Raw genomic sequence first — 23528 nt, forward strand, 5'->3', positions numbered from 1 at the left:
TTAATGTTTCTATGCGCCTCTTCAGGAGTATTTTTTTGGAGAGCAAGGTATCTATAAAATATAATAATGATAACTACACCATAATGTGCATAAATAACGAAACATATGATCACATTTGTGTTGGAAAGAATCAGTCTGACCAAAAAAAAAATTGAACGGCGGGGAGGGTTTGGTGATGGGAGGGGTATAGGGGTTCGGTCAATGACTGGGGAACCACCGGAGGCAAAATGTATTCTGCTATATGTCTTTGGTAAAAAAAATCCCAATAAGCCCCTGTACACACGGTCGGATTTTGTCCGTCGGATCTTGTCCGAAACTGTTGCATACACACGGTCGGACAAAGTTGGGGAAAAATCTGATCTTTCAGAACGTGATGACGTAATTTCATTACGATGGGACTACATTCAGGCTAGTAGCCAATAGCTTTGATGTAGGAATTTGATCTGAGCATGCGTGGCACTTGGTCCGATCAAAATTCTCTACACATGATCAGAGTATGTCCGATTGAACCAGTTTGTCGGGAAATATTTCCAACATGTTGGAAAATTGGGTCCGACGGATATTCCGATGGAATCAGTCCGATGCATACCACACACAGTCGGATTATCCGACGACACGGTCCGATAGGACACATTCCAATGGATTCTCCGACCGTGTGTACAAGGGCTGAGTGTATATTAATTGGTCTGTGTGAAAGTTATAGCGTTCACATGGCGTATATATATTTGAAAACGGATTAATCCTGATGTACTGACGGACTATCTCCTTTTTTGGGGCCCTTAAAATGGCAGGACAGTACAGATATCCCCTAAAACACATCTTTTTTGGAAAGAAGACAGCCCCCCTTTAGATCCCTTTCACACTGGGGCCGCGGCCACATTGGCGCTAGAGCGCAGCTCGTTTTAGTGTCACTTTAGTGCTGTTGAAGGGGCTCTTTTCTGACACTAGTGGGGCGCTTTTAACTCCAAAGAAGGGGTTAAAAGCTTTTCAGGCGCTTTAGAAGGGTCGCCCATTCATTTCAATGGGCATTGCGTTTTAGGAGGGCTAAATACAGTGTTCCCAAACCGCCCCATAGATGCTGCTTGCAGGACTTTTCAGAACATCCTGCGGGCGCCACCGCCCCAGTGTGAAAAGTCACACTGATATGAATGGGAGACGGTTTTCAGGCGCTTTACAGGAGCTATTTCTGTTGCTAAAACGCCTGAAAACCACCTCAGTGTGAAAGGGGTCTTAAGCCTCTTACACACGATAAAATTTTCAGACGACCGAACATCCATTTTTTGTGGCATGCTAGTCTCATGTCGAAAGTGAAGAGGTTACTCACAATACAAAAATTTTCGGACGACAGAATACATCAGAAGTGACATAATGTTTTGAATAGTTTTGTATGTGTTCTTTTCATTTCTGAGCATGCCTAGTCTTGCTCATACGATTTTTTTTCATACAAAGCGCTTGCCCCGACTTGTTCAAGCCCGGACTTGTTCATGCCCTGACTTAGTTGGGGTAGGCGGAACACTTTGGTGGGGGTTGGTCAGCCCGACACTTGACCTTTGACCTCTGTGGGGCACACCTGCTGACCTTTGACCTTTGGGGAGGTCCCTATTCAAATCCCTGAGTCCTAACCTTGTTCTTCTAGGGGAAACCCTAACCCTAAGCTCTAACCCTAAACCCTGACCCTGACCCTAACCCCCTAACCCCCACCCTAACCCTAACCCTAACCCTCTAACCCTAACCCCTAAACCCTAACCCTAAACCCTAAACCCTAACCCCTAACCCCCTAATGAAATGAAAATTGGACATTGAGTTCACATCTGACAAAAATTTTATAGTCTGCAAATCCAGCTTTTGTCGGACGAAACAACGAAATCGGCTGTCGAAAGCACCGTACCAACGTTCTAAACGGAGGGGAAAATATTTTGGGGGATATTTATTATAGCAAAAAGTAAAAAATATAGCTTTTTTTTCAAAATTGGCACTCTTTTTTTTGTTTATAGCGCAAAAAATAAAAATCGCAGGGGTGATCAAATACCACCAAAAGAAAGCTCTATTTGTGGGAAAAAAAGGACGGCAATTTTGTTTGGGTGCAAAGCTGCAACGACTGCGCAATTGTCAGTTAAAGCAACGCAGTGCCGAATCACAAAAAAAAAAAACACCCACATAAGACATACTTGGGATGGCCGGGATCATTGTCCATCCATATGGGGAAAACCAGGCCAATAGCTGGAACCTGGCCCCGTTTGGATGGACTCCTTTCCTGACGGTCCTTAGATAGATGATCTGTCATAAATAGACAATACTTTGTTTAATCAATCTTTATAAATATTGTACTATTATTCTTCTAGTTTAATCTTAGGGCCGGTTCACACAGCGAGGCGCGGCGAGGCGTCTCCGACTTGCCTCGCCGCGACCTGCGGGGACCTCAGCGGCGACTTGCAGAGGACTTCTGTATAGAAGTCAATGCAAGTCGCCCCCGAAGTCGCCCAGAAGTAGTACAGGAACCTTTTTTCTGAGTCGGAGCGACTCGAGTCGCTCCTCTCAGAACGGTTCCATTGTACAGAACGGGGGCGACTTGCGGGAGCGAGGCGAGGCGAGTCGTGTCGCCTCGCATCGCCTCGCTGTGTGAACCGGCCCTTAGCCTCACCAAGTATTGTACTAACAATAATAATTTGAAATGTGCAGAAAAGTTTACACATACTCATATACCTTATCTTATTAAGACATGAATTTATTATTTTTACTCTTATATGTTTATTTGAGAAGTTTCTCTATACATATTATATATCGTATTTTATTGTAAAATATGTACTAATAATATATACTGTATTATCTTCAATAAAATGTTTAAAAGGAAAAAAAAAAAACACCCCCGCCGTGGATAGATTCATGCTATGCATGAATCTATCTATTAACCATATAGGTTATAGGGGGTGGCGCGGACAGATGGGGTGGCGCCGTGCGCCCTTAATGGACGGGCCACATAGGGTTGCCACCTCATCCCTTTAACCACTTCCCTACCCACCCATAGTCATATGGCGCCCACAGATGGGATCTCCCATCCTGGGTGGGTGTCATATGACATCTTCCCACTCCCGGCCACCTAGGGGGCGCGTGCGCCGTCGGCGTCGCTTGGGATCTGGTGCGCATGCCCAGCGGCCGCGATGTCCGCCGGGCACCCGCGTTTGCCTGGAAACACAGCAGGACCGTGGATCTGTGTATGTAAACACACAGATCCACGTCCTGTCAGTGGAGAGGAGACCGATGCTGTGTTCCCAGTACAGAGGAACACTGATTGGTCTCCTCCCCTTGTGAGTCCCCTCCCCCCACAGTTAGAATCACTCCCATAGGGAACATATTAACCCCTGCAGCGCCCCCTGGTGTTAACCCCTTCCCTGCCAGTCACATTTACACAGTAATCAGTGCAATTTTATAGCACCGATCGCTGTGTAAATGTGAATGGTCCCAAAAATGTGTCAAAAGTGTCCGATATGTCCGCCACAATGTCGCAGTCACGAAAAGAATCGCAGATCTCCGCCATTACTAGTAAAAAAAAAAAAAATACCATAAATATATCCCCTATTTTGTAGAAGGTACAAGTTTTGCGCAAACCAATCTATATACGCTTATTGCGATTTTTTTTACCAAAAATATGTAGAAGAACACGTATCGGCCTAAACTGAGGGAAACATTTTTTTATTTTTATTTTTTTAAATGGGATATTTATTATAGCAAAAAGTTAAAAATATTGTGTTTTTTTCAAAATTGTCACTCTTCTTTTGTTTTAGCGCAAAAAACAAAAACCGCAGCGGTGATCAAATACCACCAAAAGAACTCTATTTGTAGGGAAAAAAATGACGTCAATTTTGTTTGGGTGCAACGTCGCACAACCGTGTAATTGTCAGTAAAGCCCCGTACACACTATCAGATTGTCTGCTGAGTTTTTCCTTCAGATTTACCAAAACCATATAATATGAGGTCAAACCTTAGGAGTTTCAATGTGTATGCAATCAGGCAGGCCCTTCTACTACATGGTTTTGGTAAATCTGAAGGAAAAACTCAGCAGACAATCTGATAGTGTGTACGGGGCTTTAAAGCGACGCAGTGCCGAATCGCAAAAAGTGCTCTGGTCGGGAAGGGGGTAAAATCGTCCGGGGCTGAAGTGGTTAAACCTGAACACATAAGAATTACACAGGTTGTGAGACTAATTTAATGCAGATAAGGCACCAAGTGAGTTTAATAACCACCTTAATCAGCCGTGTAGTTAATATGTGTTCGGGTTTAAAGGGATGAGGTGGCAACTCTAGGGCTGCCCCTGTTGTCAATGCTTTCGAAAAGCTTGGCGTGTCTTTCTCAGCGCTGGTACTTTGCTGTTGCAAGACCCAAGAGTGTCTCTATATACCTTTCATTTTGTATAAATATATCGGAAGTTCCACTTTAAGAGATGGCTGATTACCTCCAAACTCCTCTGCTATTGTCTATGGCTAAGTGAAGTGTTCTCCTCTCTGATCTGTCTACATTCCTGATTTGAGTGATTACAATGGATGATGAATGGCTCACAAAGGTGCACATAGTCACACCCACCGCGCCTGAAAATAGCTCAAGCCAGGTATATCAGGAGCGGGCTGGATGGAACCATACGTGCTGCCGTGTGACGGCTGGCAGATTCCTCTGTCACTCTAGCCAGCAGTCCCTTTATTCAATAATTTCATCATTTACCTGGGGTGACAACAATGGCAGAGTTATGTGCGAACACAAAGCTGCATACCTCTTGCCAGAGACGCTGGTACCAGCAGAACTACAATTATATGGAAATACCGCTCACCCCACCACCACACCTAAAGGGGACCTAGAATGGCCTTAGGTTACTTTCATTTTAGTTGCTTTTTTTTCCGCCTTTTACGTTTTTAAAGTCTAACTGTTGGATTTAACCCCCACCACCAACCCGACATCCACCTACCCCAAAGTTTTCCCATTATTTTATATTAAAATAAAACAAAAAAAATATATTACTATTTATTAATTATTAATTTTTTTCTTGCAGCCAATCAGGTGACACCAGCTTCACCTATAAGGCTTGTAGGTGGGGTGAAGCAACAATATTATACATGGTCAGGTGCAATACAGAACCTGTTTTTAAATAGCACTATATTAACAAAAGTATTGGGACACCCGCCTTAACACGCCCATGGCTTTCCAGTCTTTTGCCTTGTACACACGGTCGGACATTCCGACCACAAAATCCGTCAGATTTTTTCCGGCAGATTTTGTCTGAAACTGGTGTTGCATACACACGGTCGGACAAAGTTGTCGGAAAATCCGATCGTTCGGAATGTGGTGACGTTCGTTGCGTACGTCGGGACTATGTAGAGGTTAGTAGCCAATAGCTTTGGTCTCGTAATTTGATCTGAGCATTCGTGGCATATTGTCCGTCGGAATTCTCTACAAACGATCGGAAAAAGTCTGACTGGATTTTTTTGTCAGAAAATTTTCGATCCTGCTCGCAGCCCGATAGAGCGCACACACGAACGGATTTTCCGACATTATAATCCGATCGGACCTTTTCTGTCGGAAATTTCCGACCATGTATACAGGGCATTAGTCCATAGGGTTCAATATTGTGTTGGCCCACTCTTTACAGCTATAACAGCTTCAACTCTTCTGGGAAGGCTGACCACAAGGTTTAGGAGTGTGTCTATGGGAATGTTTGACCATTCTTCCAGAAGGGCATCTGTAAGGTCAGGCACTGATGTTGGACAAGAAGGCCTGGCTCGCAGTCTCCGCTCTAATTCATCCCAAAGATGTTCTATCGGGTTCAGGTCAGGACTCTGTGCTGGCCAAGTTCCTCCAACACAAACTCGCTCATCCATGTCTTTATGGACCTTGCATCGTGCACTGGTGCGCAGTCATGTTGGAACAGGAAGGGGTCATAGTCAAACTGTTCCCACAAAATTGGGAGCATGAAATTGTACAAAATGTCTTGGAAGGCTGACCCCTTAAATTAAAAGCCAGCAGCTACACATACTGCAGCTGCTGGCTTTTAACAATAGGACACTTACCTGTCCTGGAGTCCAGCGATGTTGGCACCACAGCTGATGTTTCCATCAGCTGTCGGGTGCTGCCAACGCCATTCCGGGTAAGGATACCCGGCAGTGTAGCCTTATGGTTTCACACCCGGAACCCTACTGCGCATGCGCGAGGCCCCGCTCCTCTCTCCTACTGGCCCGGTGACAGGAAGAGGAGGAAAGAGGAGGGAGCCCCACGGTAATGTCACGGGCTGTGGCCCAGACTTCCAGAAGTGGGAACAGGATACCTGTCAAAGACAGGTATCCTGCCCCCTCTTCCCCCCGAAAAGTGCCAATTGTGGCACCGGAGGGGAAGAGGAGACAAATGAGCAGAAGTTACACTTTTGGGTGGAAATCCACTTTAAGAGTTCCCATTATTGAAACTAAGGGCCCAGGGCCAAGCCCAACCCTTGATAAAAAATAAAAAAAAACACCATAATCCCCCCTCCACAAAATGATTTGGACCAGTGGACAATGCAAGGTCCATAAAGACATGGATGAGTGAGTTTGAAATGTGGGAACTTGACTGGCCTACACAGAGACTTGACCTCAACCAGATAAAGCAATTTTGGGATGAATTAGAGCACTGACTGCGAGCCAGACCTTCTCATTCAACACAAATGTTCTCCTGAAAGAATGGTCAAACATTCCCATAGACACACTCTTAAACCTTGTGGACAGCCTTTCCAGAAGAGTTGAAGCTGTTATAGCTGCAAAGGGTGAGCCAACCTCACTATTGAACCCTATGGACTAAGACTGGGATGCCATTAAAATTCATGTGTGTGTAAAGGCAGGTGTCCCAATACTTTTGGTAATATAGTGTAGCACAGCATTGGTTTATCATCAAAACTGGTGGGGGAGGCTGCCTACCTGGGTGCACCAACAGTTTCAAGTAATACGAAAAGAGCAGGTATCAGCCAAATTGACATTGTCTGTAAAAAGATTAGAATGCGGCCTGACTGTCTAGTGCCCAAGCGCGATAATGTCCAGGGAGTTACGACCCTATGTTTTCCCTCTTCATCAGAAACCTTTTCCTTACCCCTAGTACTGCTAGTACTGTTCCTAACAGTCCCACCTCTACCAAATTGCGAAATGTGCACCAAACCTGGGAGCCAGGGCCTTAAATAGACTCTATAGTATTTTATCAACCACAACAGTTAAATCAGTCTGTATATGCAGTAAAGCATGCTTGTTATACTCACAGGGCAACCTAATGCCGCGTACACACGAGCGGACTTTTCAACATCCAAAGTCTGACGGATGCCGACGATGCTGTTGAAAATGCAGCTTAACCACATTGTGCACTTTGCATTGAATATATCTAAGAAGAAAAGAAAAAAAAAAAAACTGTTGGAACAGAATCACATAATAGCCTAAGTTGATAGAAAAAATAATATCAATAAGAAATATAATATATATATAAGCCCCATACACAAGATCAGAAATTCTGCCAGCAAAAGTCCGATGAGAGCTTTTGGTCAGAAATTCCGATCGTGTGTACGCTCAATCTGACTTTTGCTGGCGGAATTTTGGCCAGCAAATGATTGAGAGCATGTTCTCTATTTTTCGGTCGGAAAAAGTTCTGATCGGAAATTACGATCATCTATACAAATTCCGACGCGCAAAATTCCTATGCATGCTCAGAAACAATTTGACGCATGCTAGAAAGCATTGAACTTCATTTTCTCAGCTCGTCGTAGTGTTGTACGTCACCGCGTTCTTGGCGGTCAAGGGCTCAGAGAAGTTTTGTGTGACCGTATGTATGCATGGTGAGCTGGAGCTCTATTCCGTCGGAAAACCCATCCAAGTTTTTTCTGACGGAAAATCCGTTTGTGTTCATGGGGCATTATGCTGCTTTATTTTCAGGGGAGTCTCGCTGTACGGGTAATTATTATTAATCTGCTCCCAAATTTTGAGATGGGAATGAGGGACACCTATTAGCAAAAGTATGCAGGCATAGGACACGCCCCTTGCCACGCCCCCTTAAAGGAGAATTGTACAAAAAAACAAGATTGGTTGAACCCACAAGTGCTTTTTTTTTTACCACTACTTTTCCTTTATATTGGCTTTTGGAATTTACAAATGCAACAATTTAGAAATCAGATGAAAGGTTTAGCGCTGGAAAACACTTTTTGATAGATAAAAAATGCATTTTATATACAATTATATAGATCAGATCAAAATGAGGGACAAATGAGGAGAAATGAGGGACAGAGGGACATTGCTCCAAATCAGGGACAGTCCCTCCAAATCAGGGATAGTCCCTTGAAATCAGGGACAGTTGGGAGCTATGCAGACGACAATACTGAACCTCAATTCCCGATTATCAATGGTGTCACATGACAACCTATGAAGCTCCCTGTCCACTTGGATACAATATTTGTTTGACTAACAATCCGGGAGCGGTTCCATACACAGCGCACATTGTGGTTAATCTGCGTTTCCATCGGCAGGCCAAGATAAGCTTGATAAACTGGTTTGGTATCAGTACAGATGATCCCGGGAGCTGGAGGACTGCCCAGGGTTTGTGTTTGTGTCAGACATCCCCACTTCTCATGCTCTCTGCAATATAATGACCCGTGTCTTTTATTGGGGGTTATAGAATGACACGCTTGGATTACATGCTAAAAGAGTCCTTAAAGCCAAACTCCAGGCATCAAAACGTCTATTTAACTGCTTTAATACCAATGGACTTTAGCCCCCCCTCCTGCCCAGGCCAATTTTCAGCTTTCTGCGCTGTCACACTTTGAATGACAAATGCGCAGTCATGCAACGCTGTGCCCAAATTACATTTGTACAATTTTTTTTGTGACAGCTAGAACTTTCTTTTGGTGGCATTTACTCACCACTGTTTTTTATTTTTATTTTTTTGCTAAACAAATGAAAAAAAAAAAACATTTTGAAAAAAAAAAGTTTTTCTTTGTTTCTGTTCTAAACGTTTGTAAATAAGTATGTCTTCTCCTTCACTGATGTGCACTGATGAGGCGGCTCTGACGGGCATTAATAAGCTGCACTGATGGGCACTGATGAGTTGGCACTGACGAGGTTGCACTGATGAGAAAGTACTAATATGCAGCATTGATGGGTACTGATAGGTGGCGTTGATATGCAGCACTGATGAGGAGGCACTGATGGGTAGCCTTTATGGACACTGATAGGTGGTAATGATGGGTACTGATAGGTGACACTGATGGGTAGCCTTTATGGACACTGATAAACGACAATGATGGCCACTGATAAGTGGCACTCATGGGCAGCCTTAATGGACACTGATAAGCAGCAATGATTGCCACTGATAGGTGGCACTGATGGGTATTCTTTATTGACACTAATAGGTGGCAATGATGGGCACTGATAGGTGGTACTGATGGGTATTCTTTTTTGACACTGATAGGCAACAATGATGGGCACTGATAGGCGGCACTGATGTGCACTGATAGGTGGTACTGATGGGCACTGATAAGCAGCACTGATGGGTAATAATGGGCACCACGGGTGGCACTGATGGACACTGATAGATGTCACTGATAAGGAGGCACTGACAGGCATCACTGATGGGCACTGATTGTCATCACTGCTGGGCACTGATGGGCATCTCTGCAGAGGTATCAATATCTGTGCCCAAACTCCCCTCCTGCTACGCTAAGCTATGATTAAACACTGCTGTGTTTGTCCCATTTTCTGCTGTGGCTTGTATTTTTGGATTTTTACACTAAAGGCTATATTCCAGAGTGCGGCTGTCCAGAACTGTTCCTTGCCTCATCCCCTTCTGTGTGCATTCCCTTCCCTGCAGCGCTATTGGCTCCCCTCCTCTCCTCTCCTAGAGCCAGCTGCTGCAGGCATACAGGGGGATTGGGATTGTTTCAGGGTGGACAGCGAAGGAAGGGGCTGGTAAATATGACATTTATTGGCCCCTTCCTTTCCTGAATTAACACAGTGAGTAATTGGTACTGGTCACTCCTGTGTCCATTCATCACTATACTGTAGCATAGTAAACTCTATTTACTATGCTTCAGTTTGTGAAATAATAGGAAACATCAGAGAGCTTTTCCATTTATTCACTGCCCATTGCAGCTGCTGCTGCAGAAAAAGGGACTGGGGAATCTCTGTCCTCAGTCCCCTTTCTTTGTCTCAAATATGACATACCAGGGGTCTGTTTAGACCCGAAATATTTTACCAAAGCCCCCAACGGGGCAGTTAACAAAATGTACAAAAAAAAAAAATATTTTGTTGTCAGGTAGGTTGTACAGGTCACCATGATTTGTAACAGCAGCCTTGCCAAGTCACATTCAGATACTTACATTGCTTGTATTTGAAAAATTCTGATTGCAGAGCTCCGTTATTATTTTTTATTTTTTTATATCTGCCTGGAATTTAGCTTTAATTCTGTAGCACCTGCCAATAACAAGTTCTTTTTAAGCCTCCTAAGCTCTGCTAGTTCTTTTTAAGCCTCATGAAGCTCTGCTAGCTGTGGAAGAAATTTGAGAGCGGAGACCTGAGAGATGTAAGGAACCCGCTACAGTACAAGGTGTAAGAGCTTAGAATGACATTGAGGATCATCTTCCCTGTTATGTAACTGTCACTGACACCAACGGAATGTACTGTGGAATCAGAATGGAAGAAGAGGTCACACTTAGCACTGTCATTGTGTACAATACAAGTGAAACGCGGTATTGAATGTTCCACCAGATCTGTAATAGACAAATGGAGCACAATGTTCTGCAAGGCAACACTACACTGCATGTCCGAGCAACTGATAGGGGCCCATTACTGCCGGAGACCATCTCCAGACAGTCCCGTCTTCTCCATGCTTCTATCAACCATAATCACAAATATCTGTTAGTGGAGTCATGTTCATTACAATGTCTCCTTTATGGTGGCCATACATGGACCAATTTGTGGTCAATTGCAAATGTATGATTTATCATCAATAAAATATGGAATTTATCAATTGTTAGCGTCAAAATCACTTCTCCTAGAATCGAGTATCAGGTCTCTTCTCGGGACTTCCAGGCTTTGGCAGCCCTAATTGGTGCCAAATGGGTAAACGATGCACAGCTTGGCTTTCAAGCTATACGTAGCTACACCTAAGCCAAATCTCAGGTGTAGTATCTGCATTGTGCTCCTGTAAAAATTGTGACATCTGTGTGTTCCATCGATCATGGTGACCACTAGGACTCCAAAGCACCTGAGCATCCTTTGTTACCCTTGATGCCAGAGCACCCTGTGCATCCCTGGTCAGCTTGTGACCCTAGTAACTCGCCTTGAGCATACTGTGTCACCCCATGACCTATATGACTCCAAAACACCCTGAGCATCCCATGCCAGCCTGTGTCCCCAGTCACTCCAGAGGACCCTGAATCACCCTGTGTCCCCAGTCCATCCAGGGGACCCTAAATCACCCTATGCCCCCAGTCACTCCAGAGGACCCTGAGTCAACCTGTGCCTCCAATCACTCCAGAGGACCATGAGCATCCTGTGCCACCCTGTGCCCCCAGTCACTTCAGAGGACCCTAAATCACCCTATGCCACCCTGTGTCCCAAGCAACTCTAGGGCACCCTGAGTCACCCTGTGTCACCCTGTACCCCCAGTCACCTCAGAGGACTCGAGTCACCCTGCGCCTTCAAACACTCCAGAGGACCCTGAACATCCTGTGTTAACCTATCACAGTGACAGAACTACCAGGGTTGCAAAGGTTGTACTTGCAACCAGGCCCTGGGGATGTGCCACTGTGGGGAGGCCCCAAGACAGCCACGACTTGAGTCGCATTGATTAAGACAGCATCCATTTGAAAATTATGTGTTTTGACTTGTCATGCAACTTTATGTCTCGCAAGTCACATGATAAGTTACAGCAGTGTGAACTGGGGCTTATAAAGGGCCTCGCTACGGCATTAAAGGGCCCCGAGATTAGTGAGGAGGGCCATGGGCTGGAGAAAAGGGCCCCAGGCTTGGAGGGAAGGGCCCTGGGACCGATGGAAAGGGCCCCAGCAGTCAGGGGTCCTTCATGGTTTCTTGAACTCTGTCCCCAAAAGTTATAGCTACGCCTCCCAGTCACTCCAGAGGACTCTGAGCATCCTGTGTCACCCTGTGCCCCTAGTTGCTCCATAGAACCCTGAGCATCCTGTGTCACCCTGTGCCCCTAGTTTCTCCAGAGAACTCTGAGCATTCTGTGTCACCCTGTGCCCCCAGTCACTCCAGAGGACCCTGAGCATCCTGTGTCACCCTGTGCCCCCAGTCTCTGTAGAGAACCCTGACCATTCTGTATCACCCTGTGCCCCCAGTTACTCCAAAGGATCCTGAGCATCCTGTGTTACCCTGTACACCCAGAGCATCCTGTGTCATCCCATGACCCCAGTAACTCCAGTGCACCCTGAGCATCCTGTGATACCCTAAGACCCCATTGACTCCAAAGCCCCTGAACATCCTGTGTCACCCCAAGACCCCAGTGACTCCAGAGCCTCTGAACATCATGTGTCACCCCAAGACCCCAGTGACTCCAGAGCCTCTGAACATCATGTGTCACCCCAAGACCCCAGTGACTCCAGAGCCTCTGAACATCATGTATCACACTAAGATCCTAGTGACTTCAGAGGACCCTGAACATCCTGTATTACCCCAAGCCCCCAGTGACCCTAGAACCCCTGAACATTAGGTGTCACCCTAAGATCCTAGTGACAACAGAGGACGCTGAACATCTTGTGTCACCCCAAGACCCCAGTGACTACAGAGCCCCCCTGAATATCCTGTGTCAACCTAAGATCCTAAAAAACAAGATATACCTGTGCTCAGATACCAATAGATTGTACATGCATATAATCCATCAGGTGCTAAAGGGGTGTGACCACATCATGTTAACATTAAAAATACTGGATGAACCCATTGCACACTGCTATACACCCTATCTAGCACACTTTGCAATAAAAAAACAGGGATTTTTAGTTACACATTTTGCAATACATGTTTAAGCCTGCCAGCTGTATCAAAGTAATCCTATGACCAGTCCTACACTGCTCTGCCACTGCAAATTCTACTGTGGACACAATGCCAACATGGGGAAAACGGCAGAGAGATACAAGGTTTCGACCTGGCCACTGACCTGCAATACAACAAAAAACAAGATATACCTTTGCTCAGATCCCAGTAGCTTATACATGCATATAATCTTTTGTGTCAGTTTGCCCTAAGTTGGCATTGTGTCCACCGTAACATTTGCAGTTGCAGAGCAGAGTAGGACTGGCCAAGGAGGGATTATTTTGATGCAGTTGGCCAGTTTAAACATGTTTTGCAATTTATGTATGTGTTAATAACGCAGTTTTTTTTTTTAGTGCAAAGTTTGCTAGAAAGGGTATATAGCAGTGTGCAGAGGATTCATCCAGGATTTCTACCCTAAGATCCAAGTGACTCCAGAGAACCCTGAATACAGTGTGTCACCCCAAGATCCCAGTGACTTCAGAGCCCCCTGAATATCCTGTGTCGTCCTATGACCCCTGTGACTTTAGTGTGCCCTGTGTCTCTTAGTGCACCCCAGTGTGCCTTGTGTCTTCCAGTTACTTTTTGTGCACAAATTGGACTTCCCTGATAACTGTATCTCTATGTGCCCTCCTGTATGCTCTGGATATCTTCGGGTGAGGACACCGTGGGCACCCTGGACAGGTAAGTGTCCATATTTTAAAAGTCAGCAGCTGCAGTATTTGTAGCTGCTAACCTTTAAAATAAAAAATTTCAGTGGAACTCCGCTTTAAGCCTAGTACACACTACTGTTTTGTTTTTTTATGTTCAACCCAGCAGGGCGGAAGAAAAAAGCCCTGACAGCTCAGAAGGAGCCGCTGTACTAACTATGGTGGAGAGCGCTGATCAGGAGCCAATCGGTAGACCTTTTTGGGTCATGCCCCTTCGACAGAAACTGGCAAGCGGCTTCTGTTGGACCAGCTGCAGTACACACGGGCTGAGTGTCAGACAGTTTTTTTTAACTGGCCGATGCCACCCGACATTCATCCCATGTGTACTAAGCTAAGACGTCAGTTGAAAATAATATCTATCAGTTATAATTAAACTGTATTTGATTAGATCAGTTTGGTTGCATTGAATAATCAGACAGATTTTTATGTGGCCACCAATAGACCTTCACTTTCCTCTAATTGTGTTCTATTCATGTACTTTTCTTTGCCTCCAGTGTCTGCCCATACCCTTCATTCTCCTTCTTCCCTTTCACTCTGCCCATATCATATACTCAGGGCTGCTGTTAGAAATTACGGGGGCCCCATACAGCCTACATAACAGAGCCCCCGCCTTCCATGGCCAAAAAGTGACCGAGGACATAGATTTATCAGTCCCTTTCTCTGCAGCCTCAGCTGCACCAATGAATGAATAGGAAGCACTCAGAGGCTTCCTGCTCATTCACAAACTGAAGCATAGTAAACATGGCTTATTATTCTTCAGTGATGAATGAACACAGGTGTGATTGGTACCAATTGCTGAATGTGTTCATTCAAGGAAGGGGGCCGTAAATGACATATTTACCGATCCGTTTCCCCGCTCTCCATCCTGAAACATCTCCCTGTGTGCCCACAGCAGTTGACGTCAGGAGAGGAGAGAAGGGAAGCTGGTAGTGCTGTGAGGGAAAGGGGCACACAGGTGGTCTGGACAGAAAATGGAAGGGGCACATGTGCCAGGACCAATCCCCCTGTAGTGCAGCTGGAGGAAGAAAGAGGAGAAGCCAGCGGTGCAGCAGAGGAAGGCAGAAGAGGATTTGTTCTTGCAGTCCCCCCCCCCCCCTTTTGAACTGATAGGGCCCGGGCCCAGTACAGGTGGACTATCTGTACTGCCTTAGCAGCGCCCTGAATATACTGAACAGAAGGAATTGTATTTTTACATATTGCAGCTTAGGAACCTGCTGTGTGTTTACATTTGAAGAGTAGCAGTCTGACAACATTCTACTTCCATAGAAAGTAATAGGAAAATGATTATAAAGATTTTTTTTTTTATTCAAATAAAAAGTTGCTATACTTACCTGCAATAGTATCACACAGAGCAGTTCCTTTCCTCTTCTTCTGGAGTTCCCCTCCTGCCCTCTCCGCTCCTTCTTCTTACACGTTCCTCCTTAGTAAGCCATGAGCTGTGAAGGCACCCATGGAAGTGTGCTCCTGCGCTAGACTATGTGTGTCTATAGACACACAGAGTGCACCCAGCCCCACCCCCTGCTGCTTCCTCACAGGAGGAGCCTATGATGGAGGAGTCAGGAATGGTTAGGGGGGAATAAGTATTGGCTTTTCTTTTTACCTTAAAGTGGTTATAAACACACATTCTGTGCTTGAAGGTAAAAAAAGTCTGTGTGCTTCTCCTCCCACAACCCCCCCCCCCCCCCAATACTCAGCAGAGCCCCCTCTTGGTCCAGCGATGTGCACGAGAGCCTCGGCTGTCCCCGGAATGCTTCTCCTTATTGGCTGAGATAGCAGCAGGGGCCATTGGCTCCCACTATTGACAATTACAGCCAGTGAGCCAATGAGGAGGGAGCTGGGGGAGGGCCAAGCCACGGCTCTATGTGTCTTATGGACGCACAGAGCAGGGCTTGGGAGTGAGCAGGCACCAGTGCCCCCATAGCAAGTGGGTTGCTATGGGGAGCACTGGTCAAGGAGGAGGAGTCAGGAGCGCTGGAGGGGCACCCGAGAAGAGGAGGATCAGGGCTGTGTAAAACCACTGCACAGCACAGGTAAGTATGACACGTTTGTTTTTGCTTTTTTTTAAAAGCCAAACCTTTAATATCAATTTAATGCAGAGAATAAATTAAAGTAAAAAGCCTTTTAAATTTATTCCTACTTTAAGACTTCAGTGCATCAGTTGTGAACTTTAAAGATGAATTTCACCACAATGCCTATAGCTACAGAGGTAAATGATTGCTTGTATTGAAGTACTTTTAATGCCCACAACTTTGAAGATGTTTTTTTTTTATTGTGAAGAAAACAACAAATAGGACAGAATAACAGCAAAAGTAAATGTGCACAACTATTCACACCCCTAAAGTCAATACTTTGTAGAGCCACCTTTTGCGGCTATCACAGCTTTTAGTCGCTTTGGATAAGTCTCTATGAGCTTGCCACATCTTACCACTGGGACTTTTGCCCATTCCTCCTTGCAAAACTGCTCCAGCTCCTTTAAGTTGGATTGTTTGCGCTTGTGAACAGCAATTTTAAGTCCTATGTACAGATACTCCAGTCTCTGCTGTGGAACTCTGCAGATCCTCCAGGGTTACCTTAGGTCTCTGTGCTGCCTCTCTGATTAATGCCCTCCTTGCCCGGTCTGTGAGTTTTGGTGTGCGGCCGTCTCTTGGCAGGTTTGCTGTTGTGCCATGTTCTTTCCATTTGGTTTTGATAGATTTGATGGTGCTCCTAGGGATCATCAAAGATTTGGATATTTTTTATAACCTAACCCTGACTTGTACTTCTCAACAACATTGTCCCTTACTTGTTTGGAGAGTTCCTTGGTCTTCATGGCAGTGTTTGGTTAGTGGTGCCTCTTGCTTAGGTGTTGCAGCCTCTGGGGCCTTTCAAAAAGGTGTGTATATGTAATGACAGATCATGTGACACTTAGATTGCACACAGGTGGACATCATTTCACTAATTACGTGACTTCTGAAGGTAATTGGTTGCACCAGAGCTTTTTATGAGCTTCATAACAAAGGGGGTGAATACATATACCGTATATACTCGAGTATAGGCCGACCCGAATATAAGCCGAGGCCCCCAATTTACCCCCAAAAAAACTGGCAAACTTATTGACTCGTGTATAAGCCGAGGGTAAGACATGCCTGTCCATCCCTGTGTGTGTGTCCGTCCATCCCTGTGTGTCCGTCCATCCCTGTGTGTCCGTCCATCCCTGTGTGTCCGTCCATCCCTGTGTGTGTGTGTCTCCATCCATCCATCCATCCCTGTGTGTGTGTGTGTATCCGTGTGTGTGTGTGTGTGTGTGTGTGTGTGTGTGTGTGTGTGTGTGTGTGTGTGTCCAGCCTACCTGTGTCCTGAGCCTTTGTCCCGAGCCTCCGTCCCGTGCCGAGCCTCCTTGCCTCCGTGCCTCGCCGCCGTGCCTCGCCGCCGTGCCTCGCCGCCGTGCCTTGCCTCCGGTCCCGTCCCGTCCCGTCCCGTGCCGTGCCGTCCTGTGCCTTGCCTCCGTCCCGTGCCCTCTTCGTTCGTCGGCGGCCATTGTAAAATTCAAAAGCTGCGCCGCCGCCTTCGCCTGTGATAGGCGGAACACTGAATTTCCCAGCAGCCTGTGTTCCGCCTATCACAGACGTCGTATCATCCTCGTCCGTAGTACGAGGATGATACGAAGTCCGTGATAGGCGGAACACAGGCTGCTGGGAAATTCAGTGTTCCGCCTATCACAGGCGAAGGGGGAGCCGGAGGCGCGGCTTTTGAATCAGAATGGCCGCTGTCTGTCTGCTCGACACGCTGATCGAGCGGGCAGACAGCGATGACTCGAGTATAAGCCGAGGGGGGCACTTTCAGCCTCAAAAAAGAGGCTGAAAATCTCGGCTTATACTCGAGTATATACGGTACACATGCCAATTATCAGTTTTTTATTTCTGAAAAATAGTTTTATGTATATATTTTTCTAATTTTACTTCACCGACTTAGACTATTGTGTTCTGATCCATCACATATAATTCAGATTTAAAAAAAACATTGAACTGAATGCTGTAATGTAACAAAATAGGTAAAAAGCCAAGGGGGGTGAATTCTTTTGCAAGGCACTGTATATGCAATAAAGCAGTGTTTCTCAACTCCAGTCCTCAAGGCGCCCCAACAGGTCACGTTTTCAGGCTTTCCATTATTTTGCACTGGTGATTTGATCAGTTTCACTGCCTTAGTAATTACCACAGCTGTTTCATCTGAGAGAAATCCTGAAAACATGACCTGTTGGGGTCGCCTTGGGGACTGGAGTTGACAAACACTGCAGTAAAGAATGCTTGTTATACTCACTGTGGAACCTAAGGGGTTAATCCTCCACATTGTGTAAAAAGGCTGTTTGATCCTGTCTTCTCTGATCTTCCCCTTCTTCCTCTGTCCCCAATCATCTAGTGATAGATCAGAGCCTCGGGGGCACTCTACACATGCTCCGTTTGGTGTGTATTGCTAGAGAGATTTTTTTTTTTCATGGGAGGGTGCATGTGATCAGCACAAGGCCAATTGGCACTGTCCGCAAGGAAGGTGAGGGGTCCTGCATCCTCATAGGACAATCAGGAAGAATGAAAACTCCTCCTACAAGCTTTAACCAGACACTGATAGAAGTCACAAGACTGCTATATACTGCTGATGAGAAAAGGTATTTAGCAGTTTATATTTACTAAAATAATTGCATTTTCATATTCTGTGTACTGTGGGAGACCAGATATAGTGAATGCAGGGTCCTGGGTTTAGTAACACTTTACATTTATGATTCTTGTTTATCACTACATATTGGCACTTTCTCTAGCTGGGGAAACTCTAGGCCGCAGCCTAATTCTTCTGTGCCTATAAAAGGTCCTGGGTGCAGGGAAGGACAACCCCAATAGTGTCTGTCTTATTTCTCAACAATTTAAGTCAAGGACATCAATGAAGGTTAAGGAGCTATACCAGATACTTCATATAATTTTGATGGGATTATAGAAAGCTCAGGGTATACTATGTGTGACAACTGGCAAAGCATCATGCTAATGAGAGCAGTAAAAGATATTATTAGTTTGTTATGGCCTCTGACTGTTATGTAAGTCACAAGTCCCCCATACGTACTATGGCCAGTTCCCAGACAGTCCCTCTAAAACATTGAAACATCATCCAAGTAACTGGAGCAATAATCATTTTTCCAGCATTAGAATGGAGATCAGATGTCACAATATCATCAGTCCAGAAATAGAAGACAGTGACAAATTTTTTGGAAGGACATGGATGTACAGCAGGACAATGACAGGTTCAGTTTATGTCTCAGAGAGATGGCAAGCCTTCATGTTTATTCGGTAAGGCATAGCCAAATGCCGTAACTAAACAGCAGTCTGAGGTCACCTTAAAAAAAAGGAGAACGTGATTAAGTGTTATGGATTACCGCTCTGCCTTATTGAGTTTTACTTCTCTTTTTTCTTGGTTTCTTTTTACAGCTTAGTGACCAAGTGGCTAGTACTCTAACCATGTGGTCACCTTGTGTATTCTTAGGTTGGTACGTTCATGTCGACTTTGAGTCTTTACCAGTTGCTCCAGTGTCCTTCCAAAAACCAAAGTCACATTGGTCACTGACTGTTTTTCACACAAACCGAAATGTGTTTGACCGCAGTAGGGATATTAGATGAAAAAATATAATTATAAACCCGCGCTGTGGAAATAAAAAAGTATAAAAAGTATAAAAAAGGTATATACTAGGGCTGCTGCTGTAGTGCAAGGTAAGTATCTCAAAAAAAGTGACAAAAAAAAGATTTTAAACTCAACGCTGTAACCTACTAATGTGCATATATTCATACATCAACATGTGTAATATAATACCTTATATAACAAGCATAACAAAATAAAGTGCTAAGTGCCAATATAATACAAATAAAGTGCAATCAATAAAGGTCACCGGATATGAGATTCAAAAAAAGAAATATGGTGACACATAGGGATGTGTTTCTGATGACTTCCTGTGCCGATAAAGTGCAAAAAAAATGTGGGCAAATAAAGTTCATCAAAATTGGTAATATATTGGAATGGGGTAATTGGCGCTACCTGATAAATAATCCTATATCTTAAATCGTAAACTGTTTTAGTTAAACACAGTGGAAATTAAGGGTTCCAGGGACTCATCTACTTGTTGTTATACAGTATAATATCTTCATATACCTATACTAGGTCTGTATCACAATGGTCATTTATATAGAGAAGATCAGTGATATTCAATTGTGTATAATTAATTTTTGTGAGTGATTATAATTAATATTCCATAATAAAGTGCATTGTAATAATAAAGTGCTCAATAAAAAAGTGCAATTAGTGCTTATGTACCCTGTACGTGCTACAGTACACTGCGCCCTATTGGACCATTAGTAATAAAACGACCAAAAAATATGTTTTGTATATATATATATATATATATATATATATATATATATATATATATATATATATATATATATGTGTGTGTGTGTGTATATATATATATTTATATATATATATATATATATATATATATATATGTGTATGTATATATATATATATATATATATATATATATATATATATATATATATATATATATATATATATATATATATATATATATATATATATATATATGAAATTAGTGACCAAAAAAATGAATATAAATGTAAAGCTAAATGAAAATAAAAGTAAAAATAAAGGTAAAAAAGGGGGAAATAAAAATTCAAGTTGTACAAAAGAAAAAAATCAAGCCTTACAAAAAATACAATAATAAAAAATCAGCAAACAGGACAATTTAAATGAAGTTAATGTCCACAGAAAACATGTAGTTCTTTGATTGTGCAAATCCAGCAGAGAATATTTTCATTAAGTGACTTTCGTGCTCATATAATCTTCAAGTGACTCGAGTGCACACCCACTCACCAAATATCTACACCCCTACAGGGGTAATGTGCATATAAATCAATTCCTTTAGGTATATCACAGCTCCTGATACCATGCGATTCCAGGAGTCAGACCCAAGAGAGGTATGTTCCTTCTTTATAAATCTCACGCTCAGTGATCTCCAATATTTTTCCTCATAAAAAAACAATAAAAAATGGCTTCCATAGTGTAGTAATTGGAACAAACCATTTTTATTAAGCGTAATCACAAACAAATTCAGCAGCAAAAAAAAAAAAAAATATAGAACAGTCCAGATATTTCAATATTGAAAGTTGGTGAAACAATAAAGTTCCATATATAAAATTATATTTTAAAGCCAAAAAGAAATATAAAAATTGTAAAAAATAAGAATTAAAAAACACTCTGCTCTTATACAGGAAAAAAGAGAAAGCATTCCCTCAGCTCATAAATAAAGTTCATCAAATGTGGAATATGGAGTTGACAACACATTAGGATAAAAACTTTCTGCACGTTTTTAAGATTTTGATGTAAGTGTAATGATTTTAAACCTTTTAATAAAATCTCGCAGTATTACACTTTATGTCCCTTTTCCTCCATTTCGTCCAAACTTTGTCACAACGGTCGCTGATCGTGTAAAGTGTGTAGGACCCTAATCTAGTAGAGGAGGATAGGAGAGTCTATTCCCTAAAGGCACGATACACCAACCTACTCAGTGGATGGAAGTCATCCTGATATACAGGCTTTTATATCTATCTGGTGAGTGGGGACCCAGGAGGGGAGCACAGGAAGTCACCGCAATTATATCCTAATATTCCACATTTGATGAACTTTATTTGACCACACTTTATTTGCACTATATCGCCACAGGAAGTCACCAGAAACACATCCCTATGTGTCACCATATTTATTTTTTTGAATCTCATATCCGATGAACGTTATTGATTGCACTTTATTTGTATTATATTGGCACTTAGCACTTTATTTTGTTATACTTGTTATATAAGGTATTATATTACACATGTTGATGTATGAATAGATGCACATTAGTAGGTCATAGGTGCAACGCTGAGTTTAAAATCTTTTTTGTCAGGGATATTAGATTGTTTGTTCCTTTGTGGAAGTTTATTCTCAATGGCTTCAATCGTATTCCTCTCCAAATCCGATAGACAACTTACAAAGTTAAAAAGTCTACATGGTGGAAAGAATTCTTTGCCATATAGTATCTGCATATCCGTTTCATAAAATATATACTCATTGGTATATTTTTCTTTTTTCGTTTACAAAGGTTTTTATTAAGATTTAACATGAAAATTCCAGAGTGTACAAGTATCGAAAGAACGTTCTGTATAGTTGTAAATAGAGATAGGTCAACCGGCATGTACATCTCTTATATTAACTATGCACTAGATAATTAAGTGGGCAGTCAATCCAGTAATTAGGGAGATAAAAAAAAAATATATAGAAAGAACATAAAGGGATGTATGCAAAAGTAAATAAAAAGAAAATAAAAATAATAAGGGAACTAAAACTCTTGATGTGTGAGCATAACACAGTACAAGTACAGTGGTGTGAAAAAGTGTTTGCCCCCTTCCTCATTTCCTGTTCCTTTGCATGTTTGTCACACTTAAGTGTTTCGGAACATCAAACCAATTTAAACAATAGTCAAGGACAACACAAGTAAACACAAAATGCAATTTGTAAATGAAGGTGTTTATTATTAAAGGTGAAAAAAAATCCAAACCATCATGGCCCTGTGTGAAAAAGTGATTGCCCCCCTTGTTAAAACATACTATAACTGTGGTTGTCCACACCTGAGTTCAATTTCTCTAGCCACACCCAGGCCTGATTATTGCCACACCTGTTCACAATCAAGGCATCACTTAAATAGGAGCTGCTTGACACAGTAAGGTCCACCAGAAGATCCTTAAAAGCTACACATCATGCCGAGACCCAAAGAAATTCAGGAACAATTGAGAAAGAAAGTAATTGAGATCTATCAGTCTGGAAAGGGTTATAAAGCCATTTCCAAAGCTTTGGGAATCCAGCGAACCACAGTGAGAGCCATTATCCACAAATGGCGAAGACATGGAACAGTGGTGAACCTTCCCAGGAGTGGCCGGCCGCCCAAAATTACCCCAAGAGCGCAGCGACAACTCATCCAAGAGGTCACAAAAGACCCCACAACAACGTCCAAGGAACTGCAGGCCTCACTTGCCTCAGTTAAGGTCAGCATTCATGCCTCCACCATCAGGAAAAGACTGGGCAAAAATGGCCTGCATGGCAGAGTTCCAAGGAGAAAACCACTGCTGAGCAAAAAGAACATCAAAGCTCGTCTCAATTTCTCCACAACACATCTTGATGATCCCCAAGACTTTTGGGACAACATTCTGTGGACCGATGAGACAAAAGTGGAACTCTTTGGAAGGTGTGTGTCCAAGTATATCTGGCGTAGAAGGAACACTGCATTTCATAAAAAGAACATTATACCAACAGTAAAATATGGTGGTGGTAGTGTGATGGTCTGGGGCTGTTTTGCTGCTTCAGGACCTGGAAGACTTGCCGTGATAAAAGGAACTATGAATTCTACTGTCTACCAAGAGATCCTGAAGGAGAATGTCCGACCATCTGTTCGTGTACTCAAGCTGAAACGAACTTGGGTTCTGCAGCAGGACAATGATCCTAAACACACCAGCAAGTCCACCACTGAATGGCTGAAGAAAAACAAAATGAAGACTTTGGAGTGGCCTAGCCAAAGTCCTGACCTGAATCCTATTGAGATGTTGTGGTATGACCTTAAAAATGCCGTTCATGCTCGAAAACCCTCTAATGTAACTGAATTAGGACAATTCTGCAAAGATGAGTGGGCCAAAATTCCTCCAGGACGCTGTAAAAGCCTCATTGC

This window comes from Lithobates pipiens, unplaced genomic scaffold (assembly GCF_037356315.1).
Source record: "Lithobates pipiens isolate NorthernLeopardFrog02 unplaced genomic scaffold, aLitPip1_a1.2 Scaffold_13, whole genome shotgun sequence".
Taxonomy (NCBI): domain Eukaryota; kingdom Metazoa; phylum Chordata; class Amphibia; order Anura; family Ranidae; genus Lithobates; species Lithobates pipiens.